Genomic DNA, 22,006 nt, shown 5'->3' on the forward strand with positions numbered 1-22,006 from the left:
TGGTTGAACCTAGGGGTGACGGGCTCTATGGCGCGTGTGCATCGGAGTGCATGATTGTTTCTCCTCTTTGTCACATGGATTACATTTACTGTTTTAACCTCTGGTAGGAACTTTTTCTGTCCTTCGACGTTTTGCTAGCGAGGTTCATCCTCGTCTTCGCTTGGTGTCTCTTCCCCTTTGTATTCGGCGTTTAGCTTACCGGCCTGCTTGAAGACCCAACATTCTCTGTGGGTATGATTTGCAGGTTTGTCTTGGGTGCCGTGAATCTGACAGAGTTTGTCAAGAATTTTGTTTAGGCCAGATTGTCCTTCTCTGCTGCCTTTGAAAGGCTTTTTCCGCTGACCTGGTCGGGAGCCCCTAAATCCGGAGTTTACCGCCGTGTTATCTGGGCTACCTTCTTTATTTCGACGCTTGTTTTTATTGCGTTGTGGTTTACCATTGCCATCCCTGACTTCGGATGTGCTTGGGTCGCTGGTGCTGCTACGGGCCAACCAGCTGTCCTCACCCACACAAAAGCGGGTCATGAGGCTTTTTAGGGATACCATTATTCTCGGTTTTTCTTGACCGAGGTGTCTGGTGAGCCATTCGTCTCGGACGCTGTGTTTGAAAGCTGCTAAGGCTTCGGCGTTCGGACAGTCGATGATTTGGTTCTTCTTGGTGAGGAACCTGTTCCAAAGCTTTCGGGCGGACTCTCTGGACTGTTGAATTATATGACTTAAATCGTCTGCATCCGGAGGTCGGACATAAGTCCCTTAAAAATTGGCCCGGAAAGCGTCCTCGAGCTCCTCCAAACTTCCAATTGAGTTTTCAGGGAGACTTTTCAGCCAGTGCCTAGCTGGCCCTTTAAGCTTGAGGGGCAAGTATTTAATGGCATGGAGATCGTCTCCATGAGCCATATGAATATGGAGGATGAAGTCCTCTATACAGACTCCAGGGTCTGTGGTTCCGTCGTACGCCTCTATGTTCACCGGTTTGAATCCCTCTGGGAATTTGTGATCCAGCACCTCATCAGTGAAACATAAGGGGTGTGAGGCACCCCTGTATTGGGATGCTCCATGGTGTTCGGACGGTTGTAGTATTCGGCGTTGGTTGTGTACCGTAGTGCGCTTCCTAGATCCATAGATAGATCTGGTCACGCCGGATTTTTGACGCAAGTTCTCACATGAATTGTGTGTTGACTTATGCATGACTTTGTTAGCCGCTCTATCGCGTTCATAGGGTGGTGGATCTGGCCGGTTGGCCATATCACCTTTCGGCTATATGGGCTCTAAGGCCTCATCGTCGAATTCTGGTAATAGTTTGCGCTTTGGATAGCTATTTTGATGGTAACTTCCACCATACTTTGTTACTTTGTTCCACTTGCTGTTGAGTGTATCTTGTGCGACCTTGAGCCTTTGCTTCTGTTTCTTCAGGCTCCTCGCTGTGGCAATAAGCCTTCTGCGGAGGTTTTCTTGCTCCAAGTGCGTTTCCGGGATGATGTGTGCATCTTCGTCCAGACTGTTTTCTTCCCTAGACGGGGATTAATGAGGCTTATCTTTGGCGTCATCGTGTTCGGACGTCGGATCCGGACTATGTGTGCAGTTTGCATTTTGATCGTGTTCTGCCACCGGGGTGGTGCAGTTGTCGCTTCTTCCAGAGTCACGTGGACTATTATTATCGTTGTTGTTGCTATGGCGGGACTTAGAGCGGCGCCGTTGACGTCGGCGCTTGGGTTTCTTGGAGGGTGCATCCTCCGCTGTCTCTTCTCCATTGCCCTCTCTGGGTGCATCCACCATGTATACGTCATGTGATGAAGTAGCGGTCCAGCGTCCTGTGGGCAGTGGTTCTAGTTTGTCTCCTGCATCGTCGTCCATACCGTTGATGTCTTCGGAGTCGAAGTCGTGCATGTCGGTTAAGTCGTCGACAGTGGCTACTAAGTGGGTGGTGGGTGGGCAGCGAATTTCTTCGTCGTCCGCATCCCATTCTAGCCGGACATAGTTCGGCCAAGGTTCTCTTGACAGGGAGAGAGACCTTAATGAATTTAGCACATCTCTAAAATGTGAGTGCTGAAAGATATCCGCGGAGGTGAACTCCATTGTCGGTGCCCCGTCGGATTCGACAGGCACGGATGTAGGCGGCTCGGAGTCCGTGGCCGGGGATAAATACAGTGGTTCGGTGACACGGCTCTCATAAGGGGCGAAGTCAGTATCTGGTTCTATCGCCACTGAGAGTGTGGCCTCCATGGTGGGGTCCATCCCTCCGCTTTCGGATGGCGCGATTTGCTCCGGGTAAAAGGCCGGAGTAGCTGCGAATGCAATCTCCCGAACACTGTCCGACGGCAGAGTTACGTCTTGCTCGTCGCGACTGTGCGGCGCGTCCGGCATGGGCTCGAATCCATCAAAGATCAAGTCTCCGCGGATGTCGGCCGTGTAGTTCAAGTTTCCAAATCTGACCTGATGGCCAGGGGCGTAGCTTTCGATCTGCTCCAGATGGCCAAGCGAATTGACCCGCAGTGTCAAGCCGCCGAATACGAAGATCTATTCGGGGAGGAAAGCCTCACCCTGGCCCGCATGGCTAGCGATGATCGAAGTATCCATCAAGCCTTATGATGACGACACAGAGGAACTCTCAATGAAAGCACCAATGTCGGTGTCAAAACCGGCGGATCTCGGGTAGGGGGTCCCGGACTGTGCGTCTAAGGCGGATGGTAACAGGAGGCAGGGGACACGATGTTTACCCAGGTTTGGACCCTCTTGATGGAGGTAATACCCTACGTCCTGCTTGATTGTTCTTGATGATATGAGTATTACAAGAGTTGATCTACCACGAGATCAGAGAGGCTAAACCCTAAAAGCTAGCCTATGGTATGATTGTATGTTGTCCTACGGACTAAAACCCTCCAGTTTATATAGGCACCGGAGGGGGCTAGGGTTACACAAGGTCGGTTACAAAGGAGGAGATATACATATCCATATTGCCTAGCTTGCCTTCCACGCCAAGTAGAGTCCCATCCGGACACGGGACAAAGTCTTCAATCTCGTATCTTCATAGTCCAATAGTCCGGCCAAAGGATATAGTCCGGCTGTCCGGAGACCCCCTAATCCAGGACTCCCTCAACCATGCTGTTCTAAAGACTCTCAAAATAATATAAGTTAAGCATGAGAGATCAATTATTTATTCAAAATAAAACCACCACCGTGCTCTAAAAAGATATAAGTGAAGCACTAGAGCAAATGACAAACTACTCCGAAAGATATAAGTGAAGATCAATGAGTAGTCGAGTAATTATGCAACTATGTGAAGACTCTCTAACATTTAATAATTTCAGATCTTGGTATTTTATTCAAACAGCAAGCAAAACAAAATAAAATAAAATGACGCTCCAAGCAAAAGACATATCATGTGGCGAATAAAAATATAGCTCCAAGTAAAGTTACCGATGAACAAAGACAAAAGAGGGGATGCCTTCCGGGGCATCCCCAAGCTTAGGCTCTTGGTTGTCCTTGAATATTACCTTGGGGTGCCTTGGGCATCCCCAAGCTTAGGCTCTTGCCACTCCTTATTCCATAGTCCATCGAATCTTTACCCAAAACTTGAAATTTTCACAACACAAAACTTAACAGAAAACTCGTAAGCTCCGTTAGTATAAGAAAATAAATCATCACTTAGGTACTGTTGTGAAGTCATTCTAAATTCATATTGGTGTAATATCTACTATATTCCAACTTATGTATGGTTCATACCCTCCGATATTACTCATAGATTCATCAAAATAAGCAAACAACACATCAAAAACAGAATCTGTCAAAAACAGAATAGTCTGTAGTAATCTGGATCAAACATATACTTTTGGAACTCATAAAATTCGCAAATAAATTGCTCAACGTGAGGAATTTATCTATTAATCATCTTCAAAAATAATTAACTAAATATCACTCTCCAATAAAAAAAGGCAGCAATTCTCGTGAGCGCTAAAGTTTCTGTTTTTTACAGCAAGATCAATAAGACTTTCCCCAAGTCTTCCCAACGGTTCTACTTGGCACAAACACTAACTAAAACATAAAAACTCAATCATAACAGAGGATATATAAATTATTCATTACTAAACAGGAGCAAAAAGTAAGGAACAAAAATAAAGTTGGGTTGCCTCCCAACAAGCGCTATCGTTTAACGCCCCTAACTAGGCATGATGATTTCAATGATGCTCACATAAAGGATAAGAATTGAAACATAAAGAGATCATCAAGAAGAATATGACTAGCACATTTAAGTCTAACCCACTTACTATCCATAGGGATTTTGTGAGCAAACAACTTGTGGGAACAAGAATCAACTTGCATAGGAAGGTAAAACAAGCATAACTTCAAAATTTTAAGCACATAGAGAGGAAACTTGATATTATTGCAATTCCTACAAGCATATATTCCTCCCTCATAATAATTTTCAGTAGCATCATGAATGAATTCAACAATATAACCATCACATAAAGCATTCTTTTCATGATCTACAAGCATATAATTTTTAATACTCTCTACATAAGCAAAATTCTTCTCAATAGGAATAGTGGGAGTATCATAAGAGACTCGAATACTATAAATTGTTTCCACATTAAAAGAGTAATGTTCAGAAAAGGGTAATAATAATCATGACAAGTTTTATAAATATAATCATCACTACTTTTTATAGCATATGTATCATCACAATAATTATCATAAGTAGCAACTTTGTTCTCATCATAATCGATTGAAACCTCTTCCAAGATAGTGGAATCATTACTAAATAAAGTCATGACCTCTCCAAATCCACTTTCATAATTATCATAAGTAGCAGGCATGCTATCATCATAATAAATTTGCATATCAAAACTTGGGACAAATATCATCTTCATTAATCATAGCTTCCCCAAGCTTGGGACTAACATTAATTGCAGCAAATATATTCTCAAAAACATCATCTTCATCAAACATAGCATCCCCAAGCTTGGGCCTTTTCATATCATAAGCATAATCACTTTTTTCATCAATAGTACGGATAACACCAATAGTATAGAAATTATCATATTCTTCCAAGCAAGTGCCAAAAAGATTTTCAAGATCATAAGAAGTATCACTATCTTCCCAATCATAATCATCACAACAAGCAGTAGGCATAACGAGATCATCATCAAGTGCATCATCTTCCACAATTATATTTTCATGAGGCACAACAGTAATAGGAGCAGCATTATTTGGGAGATATATCTTTTTACCTCTCTTCCTTTTTCTTTTCTTCTTATTCACCACATCATGTGTGGGTTCAATCCTCTTTTTGGAGCTCCTTATTAATGAGATTGGTTGAATAGAAGGCTCCTCCTCGTTACCTGATTCATCATAAGAAATAATAGGAGGATATTGGGAAGTCTCTTCCCTTTCATTAGTATTCTCTTCATCTTCTATTTGTTTTCTTTTCTTTATGTAATTGGCAATATAAGGGTTTTCAATGCAATTCACCGCACAATACATATAAATTTCCTCTAGATCAAAATCAAGAAATTTATCAAGATTAAATTTTGGAATACCCTCAATTATACGTCTCATTTCTTCGTAACCCAAAGGAAGACTAAGCTCTTTATGATGCTCAAGGGTAATCAAGTTATCACAATTTTTGGACACGACTTGATCATGAAACAAATAGCATTGGAGCTTTAAATGACCATGTTCATTGCAAAGTTCACAAGGATGGCGATAAATATTGAATCTTTCAGCACAAACATCTAGCCTTTCTTGCAACAATTTAGTTTCTAAATGCTTATGCCTCTTGCAATATCTATCTTCCCTATTTGGTGTGTACTTGCAAACCCAATGCACTACACAAAAATTGACATGTTTATAGGAGACATTTTCATCATAACTAGTGCAATCATCATTAGTACTATGGATATTTAAGGAGTTCATACTAACAACATTGAAATCATGCTCATCATTCAAAGATTTAGTGCCAAACATTTTAATGCATTCTTCTTCTAACACTTTGGCACAATTCTCATTTCCATCATACTCACGAAAGATATTAAAAATATGGAGCGTATGAGGCAAACTCAATTCCATATCTTTTTGTAATTTTATTTTATAAACTAAACTAGTGATAAAACAAGAAACTAAAAGACTCGATTGCAAGATCTAAAGATATACCTTCAAGCACTAACCTCCCCGGCAACGGCGCCAGAAAAGAGCTTGATGTCTACCACGCAACCTTCTTCTTGTAGACGTTGTTGGGCCTCCAAGTGCAGAGGTTCGTAGGACAGTAGCAAATTTCCCTCAAGTGGATGACCTAAGGTTTATCAATTCGTGGGAGGCATAGGATGAAGATGGTCTCTCTCAAAGAACCCTGCAACCAAATAACAAAGAGTCTCTTGTGTCCCCAACACACCCAATACAATGGTAAATTGTATAGGTGCACTACTTCAGCGAAGAGATGGTGATACAAGTGCAATATGGATAGTAGATAATGGTTTTTGTAATCTGAAAATATAAAAACAGCAAGGTAAATAATGGTAAAAGTGAGCACAAAAGGTATTGCAATGTGTTGAAACAAGGCCTAGGGTTCATACTTTCACTAGTGCAAGTCCTATCAACAATAATAACATAATTAGATCATATAACTATCCCTCAACATGCAACAAAGAGTCACTCCAAAGTCACTAATAGCGGAGAACAAACGAAGAGATTATGGTAGGGTACGAAACCACCTCAAAGTTATTCTTTCCAATCAATCCGTTGGGCTATTCCTATAAGTCTCACAAACAGCCCTAGAGTTCGTACTAGAATAACACCTTAAGACACAAATCAAACAAAACCCTAATGTCACCTAGATACTCCAATGTCACCTCAAGTATCCGTGGGTATGATTATGCGATATGCATCACACAATCTCAGATTCATCTATTCAACCAACACATAGAAGCTCAAAGAGTTCCCCAAAGTTTCTACTGGAGAGTCAAGACAAAAACTTGTGCCAACCCCTATGCATAGATTCCCAAGGTCACAGAACCTGCAAGTTGATCACCAAAACATACATCAAGTGGATCATAGAATACCCCATTGTCACCACAGGTGTCCCACGCAAGACATACATCAAGTGTTCTCAAATCCTTAAAGACTCAATCTGATAAGATTACTTCAAAGGGAAAACTCAATCCATTACAAGAGAGTAGAGGGGGAGAAACATCATAAGATACAACTATAATAGCAAAGCTCGCGATACAAGATCGTGCCACCTCAAGAACATGAGAGAGAGAGAGAGAGATCAAACACATAGCTACTGGTACATACCCTCAGCCCCGAGGGAGAACTACTCCCTCCTCGTCATGAGAGCGCCGGGATGATGAAGATGGCCACCGGAGAGGGATTCCCCCTCCGGCAGGGTGCCGGAACGGGTCTAGATTGGTTTTCGGTGGCTACGGAGGCTTCTAGCGGCGGAACTCCCGATCTATTGTGCTCCCCGAAGTTTTTAGGGTATATGGGTATATATGGGAGGAAGAAGTACGTCGGTGGACCTCCGGGTTGTCCACGAGGCAGGGGGCGCGCCCAGGGGGTGGGCGCGCCCCCACCCTCGTGGGCAGCCCATGACTCTCCTGTTCCAACTCCGATACTCCGTGGGCTTCTTCTGGTCCAAAAATAAGTTCCATGAAGTTTCAGGTCAATTTGACTGCTACCTCTTGAGCACTGTGTTGGTTTTCCCCGAAGAGGAAGGGATGATGCAGCAAAGTAGCATAAGTATTTCCCTCAGTTTTTGAGAACCATGGTATTAACCCAGTAGAACGCTACGCGCGAGTCCCTCGTACCTGCACAAAACAAATAAATCCTCGCAACCAACGCAAATAGGGATTGTCAATCCCTATAAGGCCACTTACGAGAGTGAGATCTCATAGATATGATAAGATAATTTTTTTGGTATTTTTATGATAAAAGATGCAAAGTAAAATAAAGGCAAAGGAAATAGCAAAGGAAATAACTAAGTAGCAGGAGATCAATATGATAAAGATAGACCCGGGGGGCCATAGGTTTCACTAGTGGCTTCTCTCGAGAGCATAAGTATTCTACGGTGAGCGAACAAATTACTGTTGAGCAATTGAAAGAATTGAGCATAGTTATGAGAATATCTAGGTATGATCATGTATATAGGCATCATGTCCGAGACAAGTAGACCGACTCCTGCCTGCATCTACTACTATTACTCCACTCATCGACCGCTATCCAGCATGCATCTAGAGTATTAAGTTAAAAACAGAGTAACGCCTTAAGCAAGATGACATGATGTAGAGGGATAGACTCATGCAATATGAAGAAAACCCCATCTTGTTATCCTCGATGGCAACAATACAATACGTGCCTTGCTGCCCCTACTGTCACTGGGAAAGGACACCGCAAGATTGAACCCAAAGCTAAGCACTTCTCCCATTGCAAGAAAGATCAATCTAGTAGGCCAAACCAAACTGATAATTCGAAGAGACTTGCAAAGATAACCAATCATACATAAAATAATTCAGAGAAGATTCAAACATTGTTCATAGATAGACTTGATCATAAACCCACAATTCATCGGTCTCAAGAAACACACCGCAAAAAGAAGATTACATCGAATAGTTCTCCACAAGAGAGGGGGAGTACGTTGTATTGAGATCCAAAAAGAGAGAAGAAGCCATCTAGCTACTAACTATGGACCCGTAGGTCTGAGGTAAACTACTCACACTTCATCGGAGGGGCTATGGTGTTGATGTAGAAGCCCTCCGTGATCGATGCCCCATCCGGCGGAGCTCCGGAACAGGCCCCAAGATGGGATCTCGTGGATACAGAAAGTTACGGTGGTGTAATTAGGGTTTTGGCTCCGTATCTGATTGTTTGGGGGTACGTGGATATATATAAGAGGAAGGAGTACGTCGGTGGAGCAATAGGGGGCCCACGAGGATGGAGGGCGCGCCTGGTGGGGGTGGGCGCGCCCTCCTACCTCGTGGCCTCCTATTTCCTTTCTTGACGTAGGGTCCAAGTCTCTCGGGTCTTGTTCGTTGAGAAAATCACGTTCCCGAAGGTTTCATTCCGTTTGGACTCCATTTGATATTCCTTTTCTTCGAAACCCTAAAAGAGGCAAAAAAAACAGCAATTCTGGGCTAGGCCTCCGGTTAATAGGTTAGTCCCAAAAATAATATAAAAGTGGATAATAAAGCCCAATAATGTCCAAAACAGTAGATAATATAGCATGGAGCAATAAAAAATTATAGATACGTTGGAGACGTATCAAGCATCCCCAAGTTTAATTCCTGCTCGTCCTCGAGTAGGTAAATGAATATTCAGATCCAAAAGATTCAAGACAAAAGTTCATATTGACATAAAAATAATAATACTTCAAGCATACTAACTAAGCAATTATGTCTTCTCAAAATAACATGGCCAAAGAAAGTTCATCCCTACAAAATCATATAGTTTAGTCATGTTTCATTTTCATCACACAAGAATGCTCTCATCATGCACAACCCCGATGACAAGCCAAGCAATTGTTTCATACTTTAGTAATCTCAAACCTATAAACTTTCACGCAATATATGAGCGCAAGCCATGGACATTGCACTATGGGTGGAATAGAATATAATGACGGGGGTTATGTGGAGAAGATAAAAAAGGACAAAGTCTCATATCAGCGAGGCTAATCAATGGGCTATGGAGATGCCCACCGATTAATGTTAATGCAAGGAGTAGGGATTGCCATGCAACGGATGCACTAGAGCTATAAATGTATGAAAGCTCAACAAAAGAAACTAGTGGGTGTGCATCCAACTTGCTTGCTCATGAAGACCTAGGGCACTTGAGGAGGCCCATTGTTGGAATATACAAGCCAAGTTCTATAATGAAAAATTCCCACTAGTATATGAAAGTGACAAAACAAGAGACTCTCTATCATGAAGATTAAGGTGCTACTTTGAAGCACAAGTGTTGGAAAGGATAGTAACATTGTCCCTTCTCTCTTTTTCTCTCATTTTATTGGGGCCTTCTCTTTTTTTATGGCCTTTCTTTTTTTATAATTCCTCACTTGGGACAATGCTCTAGAAAATTATGATCATCACACTTCTATTTATTTACAACTCAATGATTACAACTCGATACTAGAACAAAAGATGACTCTATATGAATGGCTCCGGCGGTGTACCGGGATATGCAATGGACCAAGAGTGACATGTATGAAAGAATTATGAACGGTGGCTTTGCCACAAATACTATCTCAACTACATGCTCATGCTAAGCAATATGACAATGATGAATGTGTCATGATGAACGGAATGATGGAAAGTTGCATGGCAATATATCTCGGAATGGCTATGGAAATGCCATAATAGAGTCTAGATAAATTATTTATTACTAAACAGGAGCAAAAAGCTAGGAATAAAAATAAAATTGGGTTACCTCCCAACAAGCGCTATCGTTTAACGCCCCTAGCTAGGCATAACAAGCAAGAATAGATCTAGGTATTGCCATCTTTGGTAGGAAATTCATAACTGGCTCTCATAATAGATTCGTAAGGTAATTTAATTTTATTTCTAGGAAAGTGTTCCATGCCTTTCCTTAATGGAAATTGGAATCTAATATTTCCTTCCTTCATATCAATAATTGCACCAATCGTTCTAAGGAAAGGTCTACCAAGAATAATAGGACATGAAGGATTGCAATCTATGTCAAGAACAATAAAATCTACAGGAACATAATTCCTATTTGCAACAATAAGAACATCATTAATTCTTCCCATAGGTTTCTTAATAGTGGAATCCGCAAGGTGCAAGTTTAGAGAGCAATCATCAAAATCACGGAAACCTAACAAATCACACAAAGTCTTTGGAATCGTGGAAACACCAGCACCCAAATCACATAAAGCAATGATCTTTAATTTTAATTTTAATAGTGGGTTCCCACTCATCATAAAGTTTTCTAGGGATAGAAACTTCCAATTCAAGTTTTTCTTCATAAGATTGCACCAAGGCATCAACGATATGTTTAGTAAACGCTTTATTTTGACTATAAGAATGAGGAGTATTTAGCACGGATTGCAACAAGGAAATACAATCAATCAAAGAGCAATTTTCATAGTTAAATTCCTTGAAATCCATAATAGTGGGTTTAGCAACATCTAGGGTTTTAATTTCTTCAATCCCACTTTTATCAAATTTAGCATCAAGATCAACAAATTCCGAATTCTTGGAACGCCTTCTAGGTAAAGGTGGATAATATTCAGTCCCATGATTATCAAGATTCATATTGCAAAACAAAGATTTAGTAGGGGACACATCAATAACTTTTAGATCTTCATCTTTATTTTCATAGGAACTAGAAGAACACGCTCTTATAAAGGCATCTTTCTTAGCACGCATCCTAGCGGTTCTTTCTTTGCACTCATCAATGGAAATTATCATGGCTTTGAGAGACTCATTGATATCATGTTTAGGTGGAATAGATCTAAGTTTCAAAGAATCAATATCAAGAGAAATTCTATCAACGTTCCTAGCCAAATCATCAATCTTAAGCAATTTTTCTTCAATCATAGCATTAAAATTCTTTTGCGAAGTAATAAATTATTTAATATTAGAATCAAAATCAGATGGCATCTTATTATAATTTCCATAAGAATTTTTGTAGAAATTACCATAATTATTAGAGGGATTACTAGGATAAGGCCTAGGATTAAAATTTCCTCTATACTCGTTGTTACAAAAACTGTTCCTACCAACAAAATTCACATCCATAGATTCATTATTATTCTCAATCAAAGTAGACAAGGGCATATCATTAGTATCAGAAGAAACACTCTTATTAGCAAATAATTTCATAAGTTCATCCATCTTTCCACTCAAAACATTAATTTCTTCTATCGCATGCACCTTTTTATTAGTAGACCTTTCAGTATGCCATTGAGAATAATTAACCATAATATTATCTAGGAGTTAAGTAGCTTCTCCTAAAGTGATTTCCATAAAAGTGCCTCCCGCGGCCGAATCCAAAAGATTTCTAGAAGCAAAATTCAATCCGGCATAAAAAAATTGAACAATCATCCACAAATTTAAACCATGAGTAGGGCAATTATGTATCATTAGTTTCATCCTCTCCCAAGCTTGTGCAACATGTTCATGATCAAGTTGCTTAAAATTCATAATATGGTTTCTAAGAGAGATGATCTTAGCGGGAGGAAAATACTTAGAGATAAAAGCATCTTTGCACTTGTTCCATGAATCAATACTATTTTTAGGCAAAGAAGAAAACCAAGCTTTAGCACGATCTCTAAGCGAAAAAGGAAATAGCTTCAATTTAACAATATCATTATCCACATCTTTCTTATTTTGCATGTCACACAGATCAACGAATCTATTTTGATGGGTAGCGGCATCTTCACTAGGAAGGCCGAAAAACGGATCTTTCATGACAAGATTCAGCAAAGCAGTATTAATTTCGCAAGATTCAGCATCGGTAAGGGGAGCAATCAGAGTGCTAATAAAATCATTGTTGTTGGTATTGGTGAGGTCACACAATTTAGTATTATCTTGAGCCATCATGACAAGAAAGCAAACTAACACACAAGCAAACAGAAAGAAAGCGGGCAAAAAGAGGCAAATAGAGAAAGAGAGGGAGGATAGAGAGAGGGCGAATAAAACGGCAAGGGTGAAGTGGGGGAGAGGAAAATGAGAGGCAAATGGCAAATAATGTAATGCGGGAGATAAGGGTATGTGATGGGTACTTGGTATGTTGACTTTTGCGTAGACCTCCCCGGCAACGGCGCCAGAAATCCTTCTTACTACCTCTTGAGCACTGCGTTGGTTTTCCCCGAAGAGGAAGGGATGATGCAGCAAAGTAGCATAAGTATTTCCCTCAGTTTTTGAGAACCAAGGTATCAATCCAGTAGGAGGCTACGCGCGAGTCCCTCGTACCTGCACAAAACAAATAAATCCTCGCAACCAACGCAAATAGGGGTTGTCAATCCCTATAAGGCCACTTATGAGAGTGAGATCTGATAGATATGATAAGATGATATTTTTGGTATTTTTATGATAAAATATGCAAAGTAAAATAAAGGCAAAGTAAATAGCAAACTAAAATAACTAAGTAGTAGGAGATCAATATGATAAAGATAGACCCCGGGGCCATAGGTTTCACTAGTGGCTTCTCTCGAGAGCATAAGTATTCTACGGTGGGTGAACAAATTATTGTTGAGCAATTGACAGAATTGAGCATAGTTATGAGAATATCTAGGTATGATCATGTATATAGGCATCACGTCCGAGACAAGTAGACCGACTCCTGCCTGCATCTACTACTATTACTCCACTCATCGACCGCTATCCAGCATGCATCTAGAGTATTAAGTTAAAAACAGAGTAACGCCTTAAGCTAGATGACATGATGTAGAGGTATAGACTCATGCAATATGAAGAAAACCCCATCTTGTTATCCTCGATGGCAACAATACAATACGTGCCTTTCTGCCCCTACTGTCACTGGGAAAGGACACCGCAAGATTGAACCCAAAGCTAAGCACTTCTCTCGTTCCAAGAAAGATCAATCTAGTAGGCCAAACCAAACTGATAATTCGAAAGAGACTTGCAAAGATAACCAATCATACATAAAAGAATTCAGAAAAGATTCAAATATTGTTCATAGATAGACTTGATCATAAACCCACAATTCATCGGTCTCAACAAACACACCGCAAAAAGAAGATTACATCAAATAGTTCTCCACAAGAGAGGGGGGAACGTTGTATTGAGATCCAAAAAGAGAGAAGAAGCCATCTAGCTACTAACTATGGACCCGTAGGTCTAAGGTAAACTACTCACGCTTCATCGGAGGGGCTATGGTGTTGATGTAGAAGCCCTCCGTGATCGATGCCCCCTCCGGCGGAGCTCCGGAACAGGCCCCAAGATGGGATCTCGTGGATATAGAAAGTTACGGCAGTGGAATTAGGGTTTTGGCTCTGTATCTGATCACTTGGGGGTACATGGATATATATATAGGAGGAAGGAGTACGTCGGTGGAGCAATAGGGGGCCCACAAGGGTGGAGGGCGCGCCTGGTGGGGGTGGGCGCGCCCCCCTACCTCGTGGCCTCCTGTTTCCTTTCTTGACGTAGGGTACAAGTCTCCCGGTTCTTGTTCATTGAGAAAATCACGTTCCCGAAGGTTTCATTCCGTTTGGACTCCATTTGATATTCCTTTTCTTCGAAACCCTAAAACAGGCAAAAAATAGCAATTCTGGGCTGGGCCTCCGGTTAATAGGTTAGTCCCAAAAATAATATAAAAGTGGATAATAAAGCCCAATAATGTCCAAAACAGTAGATAATATAGCATGGAGCAATCAAAAATTATAGATACGTTGGAGACGTATCATGGACTCTATTTGCTTTTCCTTTTCTGCGATACTCTAAAACAAGGAAAAAATAGAAACTGGCACTAGGCTCTAGGTTAATAGGTTAGTCCCCAAAATCATATAAAATAGCATACAAATGCATATAATACATCCAAGGTTGATAATATAATAGCATGGAACAATAAAAAATTATAGATACGTTGGAGAAATATCAGAGCTCCGCGTACGCACTGCGCTGGCGGCGTACCTGCTCCCGGACGTAGTCCTCCTTCTCCCACTTGAGGGCAGACGCATCGTCGGGGGGCCGTCATCTCGGCGTGCTCTGGCTTCACCGGGAGCAGCCCCGGCTCGGGCTTCAGCCGGACCAGGCGGAGGGAGCGCCTCGCCGGTGCCGGACAAGGCGGGGAGGGCCGGGCACCCTCGTTGATGACGTGGGCGCCCCTACGAGTGCAGCGCCCGAGCGACGTCTCCTCCGCCTCGGGCTTAACGGGGCGAAGCGTGATATGTCTCCAACGTATCTATAATTTTTTATTGTTCCATACTATTATATTATCAACCTTGGATGTTTTATATGCCTTTATATGCTATTTTATATGATTTTTGGGACTAACCTATTAACCCAGAGCCCAGCGTCAGTTTCTGTTTTTCCTTGGTTTAGATGATCGCAGAAAAGGAAAATCAAACGGAGTCCAATTAACCTGAAACTTCACGGGACTTATTTTTGGAAGGAAAGCAACCCGGGAGACTTGGAGTCCACGTAAGGGAAGCAACGAGGAAGCCACGAGGCAGGGGGGCGCGCCCTGGCCCCCCTGACGTACTTCTTCCGCCTATATATCTCCATATACCCTAAAACAATCGGAGAGCACAATAGATCGGGAGTTCCGTCGCCAGAAGCCTCCGTAGCCACCTAAAGCCAATCTAGACCCGTTCCGGCACCCTGCCGGAGGGGGAGTCCCTCTCCGGTGGCCATCTTCATCATCCCAGTGCTCTCCATGACGATGAGGGAGTAGTTCTCCCTCAGGGCTGAGGGTATGTACCAGTAGCTATGTGTTTGATCTCTCTCTCTCTCTCTCGTGTTCTTGAGGTGATACGATCTTGATGTATCGCGAGCTTTGCTATTATATTTGGATCCTATGATGTTTTCTTCCCCCTCTACTCTCTTGTAATGGATTGAGTTTCCCCTTTGAAGTTATCTTATCGGATTGAGTCTTTAAAGATTTGAGAACACTTGATGTATGTCTTGTCGTGCGTATCTGTGGTGACAATGGGATATCACGTGATTCACTTGTTGTATGTTTTGGTGATCAACTTGCGGGTTCCGCCTATGAACCTATGCATAGGGGTTGGCACACGTTTTCGTCGTGATTCTCCGGTAGAAACTTTGGGGAACTCTTTGAGGTTCTATGTGTTGGTTGAATAGATGAATTTGAGATTGTGTGATGCATATCGTATAATCATACCCACGGATACTTGAGGTGACATTGGAGTATCTAGGTGACATTAGGGTTTTGGTTGATTTGTGTCTTAAGGTGTTATTCTAGTACGAACTCTAGGGCTGTTTGTGACACTTATAGGAATAGCCCAACAGATTGATTGGAAAGAATAACTTTGAGGTGTCTTCATACCCTACCATAATATCTTCGTTTGTTCTCCGCTATTGGTGACTTTGGAGTGACTCTTTGTTGCATGTTGAGGGATAGTTATATGATCCAATTATGTTATTATTGTTGAGAGGACTTGCACTAGTGAAAGTATGAACCATGGGCCTTGTTTCCTATCATTGCAATACCGTTTATGCTCACTCTTATCACTTGCTACCTTGCTGTTTTTATATTTTCAGATTACAAAAACCTTTATCTACCATCCATATACCACTTGTATCACCATCTCTTCGTTGAACTAGTGCACCTATACAACTTACTATTGTATTGGGTGTGTTGGGGACACAAGAGACTCTTTGTTATTTGATTGTAGGGTTGCTTGAGAGAGACTAGCTTCATCCTATGCCTCCTACGGATTGATAAACCTTAGGTCATCCACTTGAGGGAAATTTGCTACTGTCCTACAAACCTCTGCACTTGGAGGCCCAACAACGTCTACAAGAAGAAGGTTGTGTAGTAGACATCAAGCTCTTTTCTGGCGCTGTTGCCGGGGAGGTGAGTGCTTGAAGGTATATCTTTACCTCTTGCAATCGAATCTTTTTGTTTCTTGTTTTAGCACTAGTTTAGTTTATAAAAGAAAACTACAAAAAAATATGGAATTGAGTTTGCCTCATACGCTTCATCTTTTTAATATCTTTCGTGAGTATGATGGAAAGGAAAATTATGCCAAAGTGTTAGAAGAAAAATGCATTAGAATGTTTGGCACTAAATATTTGAATGATGGGCATGATTGAAATGTTGTTAGTATGAATTCCTTGAATATCCATGATGCTAATGATATGCAAAGCCACAAGCTTGGGGAAGCTATGTTTGATGAAGATGATATTTTTTGTCCCCCAAGTTTTGATCAGCAAATTTATTATGATGAAAGCATGCCTCCTATCTATGATGATTATGTGATGACACGTATGCTTTAAAGAATAATGATAACCATGAAACTTGTCATCTTGATCTTAATTTTCAATCACATGATAGTTATTTTGTTGAGTTACCTCCCACTATTATTCATGAGAAGAATTTTGCTTATGTGGAGAGTAGTCAATTTTCTATGCTTGTAGATCATGAAAAGAATGCTTTAGGTGCTGGTTATATTGTTGAATTCATTCATGATATACCGAAAATTATTATGAGGGAGGAATATATGCTTGTAGGAATAGTAATAATATCAAGTTTCCTCTCTATATGCTTAAAGTTTTGAAGTTATGCTTGTTTTACCTTCCTATGCAAGTTGATTCTTGTTCCCACAAGTTTTTTTCTCACAAAATCCCTATGCATAGGAAGTGGGTTAGACTTAAATGTGCTAGTCATATTCTTCATGATGCCCTCTTTATGTTACAATTCTTATCCTTTATGTGAGCATCATTGAAATCATCATGCCTAGTTGGGAGGCAACCCAACTTTATCTTTGTTCCTTGCTTTTTGTTCCTGTTTAGTAATAAATAATTCATCTAGCCTCTGTTTATATGTGGTTTTATGCTTTTAATTAGTGTTTGTGCCAAGTAGAACCTTTGGGAAGACTTGGGAAAAGTCTTGTTGATCATGCTGTAAAAAACAGAAACTTTAGCGCTCACGAGAATTGCTGCCATCTTTATTTGGAGAGTGATATTTAGTTAATTCTTTTTGTAGACGATTAATAGATAAATTCCTCAGGTCCAGTAATTTATTTGAGAATTTTATGAGTTCCAGAAGTATACGTTTGATCCAGATTACTACAGACTGTTCTGTTTTTGACAGATTCTATTTTTCATGTGTTATTTACTTATTTTGATGAATCTATGGCTAGTAAAATAGTTTATAAACCATAGAGAAGTTGGAATACAGTAGGTTTAACACTGATATAAATAATGAGTTCATTACAGTACCTTGAAGTGTTGATTTATTTTCTTATACTAACGGAGCTTACGAGTTTTCTGTTAAGTTTTGTGTTGTGAAGTTTTCAAGTTTTGGGTAAGGATTCGATGGACTATGGAATAAGGAGTGGCAAGAGACTAAGCTTGGGGATTCCCAAGGCACCCCAAGTTAATATTCAAGGATAGCCAAGAGCCTAAGCTTGGGGATGCCCCGGAAGGCATCCCCTCTTTTGTCTTCGTTCATCGGTAACTTTACTTGGAGCTATATTTTTATTCAGCACATGATATGTGTTTTGCTTGGAGCGTCAATTTATTTTGTTAGGATTTGCTTGATGTTATTTAGAACAATGTTTTGCATCTTTTATTTCAATAAAAGTGGCATTGATAGCCTTTACTATGCCTATTTTAGAAGTCCACATGTTGCTGTTTGAAAACAGAAAGTTTACCGCTGTTGCAATAATTCTCTAGAAAAAACAGAATGTGATAAAATGTTGAAACCTTTTGCATATTAAGCTCTGATAAATTTACTATAGTGGGAATTTTCTTTCATAATTTTTGGATCTAGGGAAGCATGGATGTTTCTGCAGTCTTTACAGCCTGTCCTGTTTAGGCAGATTGCTGTTATGTTTGCATATGTTTGCTTCTTTAATGATTCTATTTGAGGATAGGACTATTAAATATGCAGAGGCATTTAGTATGCAATGTTGAATAATAATTTTAGTGATTTGCTACAGTAGAGTATGATAAGGTTTTTGCAATGGTTTATGCTAACTTATCTCACGAGTCCTTGTTGAGTTTTGTGTGGATGAAGCTTTTGAGATTTAGGGAGAGCGTGATATCACTACAAAAAAAGACGCATCCGTGACATTTTGGGCCGAACGAATTTTTTTTCTGTCATACATATGACACTTCTATGACGATAATTGTGACAAAAACCGGTATCATCATGGATGTGGTGGGCTCCTACTTCTATGACAAAAAATCATGACAGAAAATGGGATTTTCGTCCTGGGCGGGATGGAGATGTAGCTGCATGACATTCTTTGGGTCATCCATGACGGAAAAAACCATGGTAGAAGCGAGGGGGAGGAAAATTTCGGGGAGTTCCCGGTTACGATGGGAGGTCGGGTGTCGAGCGATGCGTGTTTCTCTCGTACACGTACGCGCGTGTGTGCGAGGTGTTGGCTCTAACTGAACCCGAGCGAGGCGTTGGGCTCTAACTGAATCCGAGCGATTGCACTGCAGGCTACGCATTACTGAACCCAAGTGATCGATCGATGGCTATTAACTGAACCCGGTCGAGCGATTCCTTCGCTACTGCTGCAAACTAAAGCCGATCGATGATGCCTCTGGGATGAACAGTGAGTGTTGCGGGGGGGGGGGGGCTTGGATGAACAGTGAGCAGTGGCGTTGCCTCTGGATGAACAGGACCCCGTGGTGTGGTGGAGGCTGGATGAACAGTAGACGGTGGAGGGGTTCCCTTGGAGGGGTGGTTGAACAGGACCCCGTGGTGTGGAGGGCTGGATGAACAGTAGACGATGGAGGGGTGCCCGTGGAGTGGTCGTTGAACAGTAGCCGGTGGAGTAGCACGTGGTGGAGGCTGGATGAACAGGAGCTCGTGGAGGCTGGAGGAGGTCGACGATAGCCCGTGGAGGCTGGAGGAGGTCGACGGTGGAGATGAACAGTATCCCGTGGAGTCCCGTTTTGCGGTACGCCACACCCCTCCCGATGAACAGGACCCCCGTTTTGACCGTAGGAGGTCGGTTTCGTCCGTTTTGCGGTACGCCACACCCCTCCCGATCAACAGGACCCCCATTTTGACCGTAGGAGGTCCGTTTCGTCCGTTTTGCGGTACGCCACACCCCTCCCGATCAACAGGACCCCCGTTTCGACCGTAGGAGGTCTGTTTCCTCCGTTTTGCGGTACGACAGACCCCTCCCGATCAACAGGACCCCGTTCCGAACATAGGAGGTCCGTTTCCTCCGTTGTGCGGTACGCCAGGCCTCGTTTCCATCGCCTGTTCCATCCAAGCCCTCCCGATGAACATGACCACGCATTCCGTTCCGACCCAGCCGGTTGGCTCCCACGCGTTCCATTGCCTCCCGATGAACACGACGCATTCCGTTGCCTCCCCATGAACATGACGCATTCCGTTGCCACCCCATGAACACGACGACGACACTGTTTCTCCGTTCTGACCCAGTCATGTACACGAGCCCTGGCCGTACGTATGCGCGAGTAGGCATTCGAGACCCCGCCCGTATGTACACATACGTGGCCGTATTTTCTTTCTTGCACCCTGGCCGTTGTACGTACGTGTACATGCTACGTGCGCGCCTCTACTACGACACGTATGTTCCTCTACTACGACACGTGTGTGCCTCTACATCCACCAGTATATATGTACGTACACGTTCGCGACCAGAATGACAACGCTACGTACGCTTCGACCAGGTGGGTCCCGACTGTCAGGCACTTCCTTGCATGCGAAGATGTAGCTGGTGGGTCCCAGCAGTCAGGGGGCAAATCGTTTTTTTTCGGACTCACTTCCTTCCGTGCGAAGATGTAGCTGGTGGGTCCCAGCAGTCAGGGGGGTGAATCATTTTTTTTGCCCGGACGCACTTCCTTGCGTGTGAAGATGTAGCTGGTGGGTCCCAGCAGTCAGGGGGAAACGTTTTTTCGCGAAATACAGTGGCCCGTCCGGTGGGTCCCAGCTGTCAGGTGGAGGAATCATTATTTTCCGCGTAATAAGGAGGCACTTCCTTGCTGCGGCCGTGGACCCAGCTGTCAGCCTCTCCACGTACAGTCCATGTCCGATGGAAGTCGTTCCTTGACCACGTTGACCACGCCGCGCCAAGAGCACCAGGGCGGTGGACGATGGCAAGGCCTAGGAAGGGGACGACGGGGAGCCGGGGAAGATGCGGTAGTGGAAGCCCGTGCGGAGAGGAGTACGAGGGTTCACTAGTTCAGCTGCGGTGTGAGGCTGCCATCGCTGCAGGGCCTGGCCAACGGTGGGAATAGTACGGGGCGGTGAGGCCTCCGCAGCAGCACAGCCGGCCACAGGAGGCGGGAGCATGCGGCACGACCGACGCTGCTTTGGGCAGCTGGAGCAAGAAGACCAGAGGTTGAAGAAGCACTACGGCCGTTGGATGGACAACGTACGGTCACTGGAGCTAGAATCGTTCATATTGACTAAAGTTGACAAAGGCCCCCGTCCCAGTCAACTTAGTAGGCCCAGAAGTCAGCCTCCCACCATGGTGGGTCCCAGCTAGCAGGGGAGTATTCATTTTTTTGTGCGTAATAAGGAGGCACTTCCGGTGGGTCCGAGCTGATAGCGGGGGGAACGTTTTTTTCACGAAATATGCTGGCCCGTCCGGTGGGTCGCAGCAGTCAGGGGGAAATGTTTTTTTCGCGAAATAAGGTGGCCCGTCCGGTGGGTCCCTACTGTCAGGTGCAGGAATAATTATTTTGCGCGTAATAAGGAGGCACTTCCTTGCGGCCGCCTGGACCCAGCTGTCAGCCTCTCCACGTACAGTACTCTTCTGACGGAAGTCGTTCGTTGACCACGTTGACCATGCCGCGCCGAGAGCACCAGGGCGGTGGTCTGGACGACGGCGAGGCCTAGGAAGGTGATGACGCGGAGCCGGGGAAGATGCGGCAGCGGAAGCCCGCGCGGAGTGGAGTACGAGGGTTCACTGGTTCGGCTGCGGTGTGAGGCTGCCGTCGCCGCAGAATAACAGGGGTGTGGGTGAGTAGAGGGATGGCCTGGCCAGCGGTGGGAGTAGTACGGGGCGGTGAAGCCTCCGCGGCATCACAGCCGGCCACGAGAGGCAGGAGCACGCGACACGACCGGCGCTGCTTTAGGCGGCTGGAGCAAGAAGACCAGAGGTTGAAGAAGCACTATGGCCGTTGGATGGACATCGTACGATCACTGCAGCTAGAATCGTTTATATTGACAAAGTTGACAAAGCCCTTGGTACGCGTCAACTTAGTAGGCCCACAGCTCGGATTTGGCAGAGAACATATAGCCCATTTGCGATTTGTAAGAATGTACAACCCATTTTTTAATTCTAATGGAATTTACTACAACCCATTTACAGCTTATTAAAAGTACAGCCCAACTTCTAGCTAGGACAACGATTA

This window comes from Triticum urartu, chromosome 5A, assembly GCF_056163025.1.
Source record: "Triticum urartu cultivar PI428250 chromosome 5A, HENAU_Tu73, whole genome shotgun sequence".
Classification (NCBI taxonomy): Eukaryota; Viridiplantae; Streptophyta; class Magnoliopsida; order Poales; family Poaceae; genus Triticum; species Triticum urartu.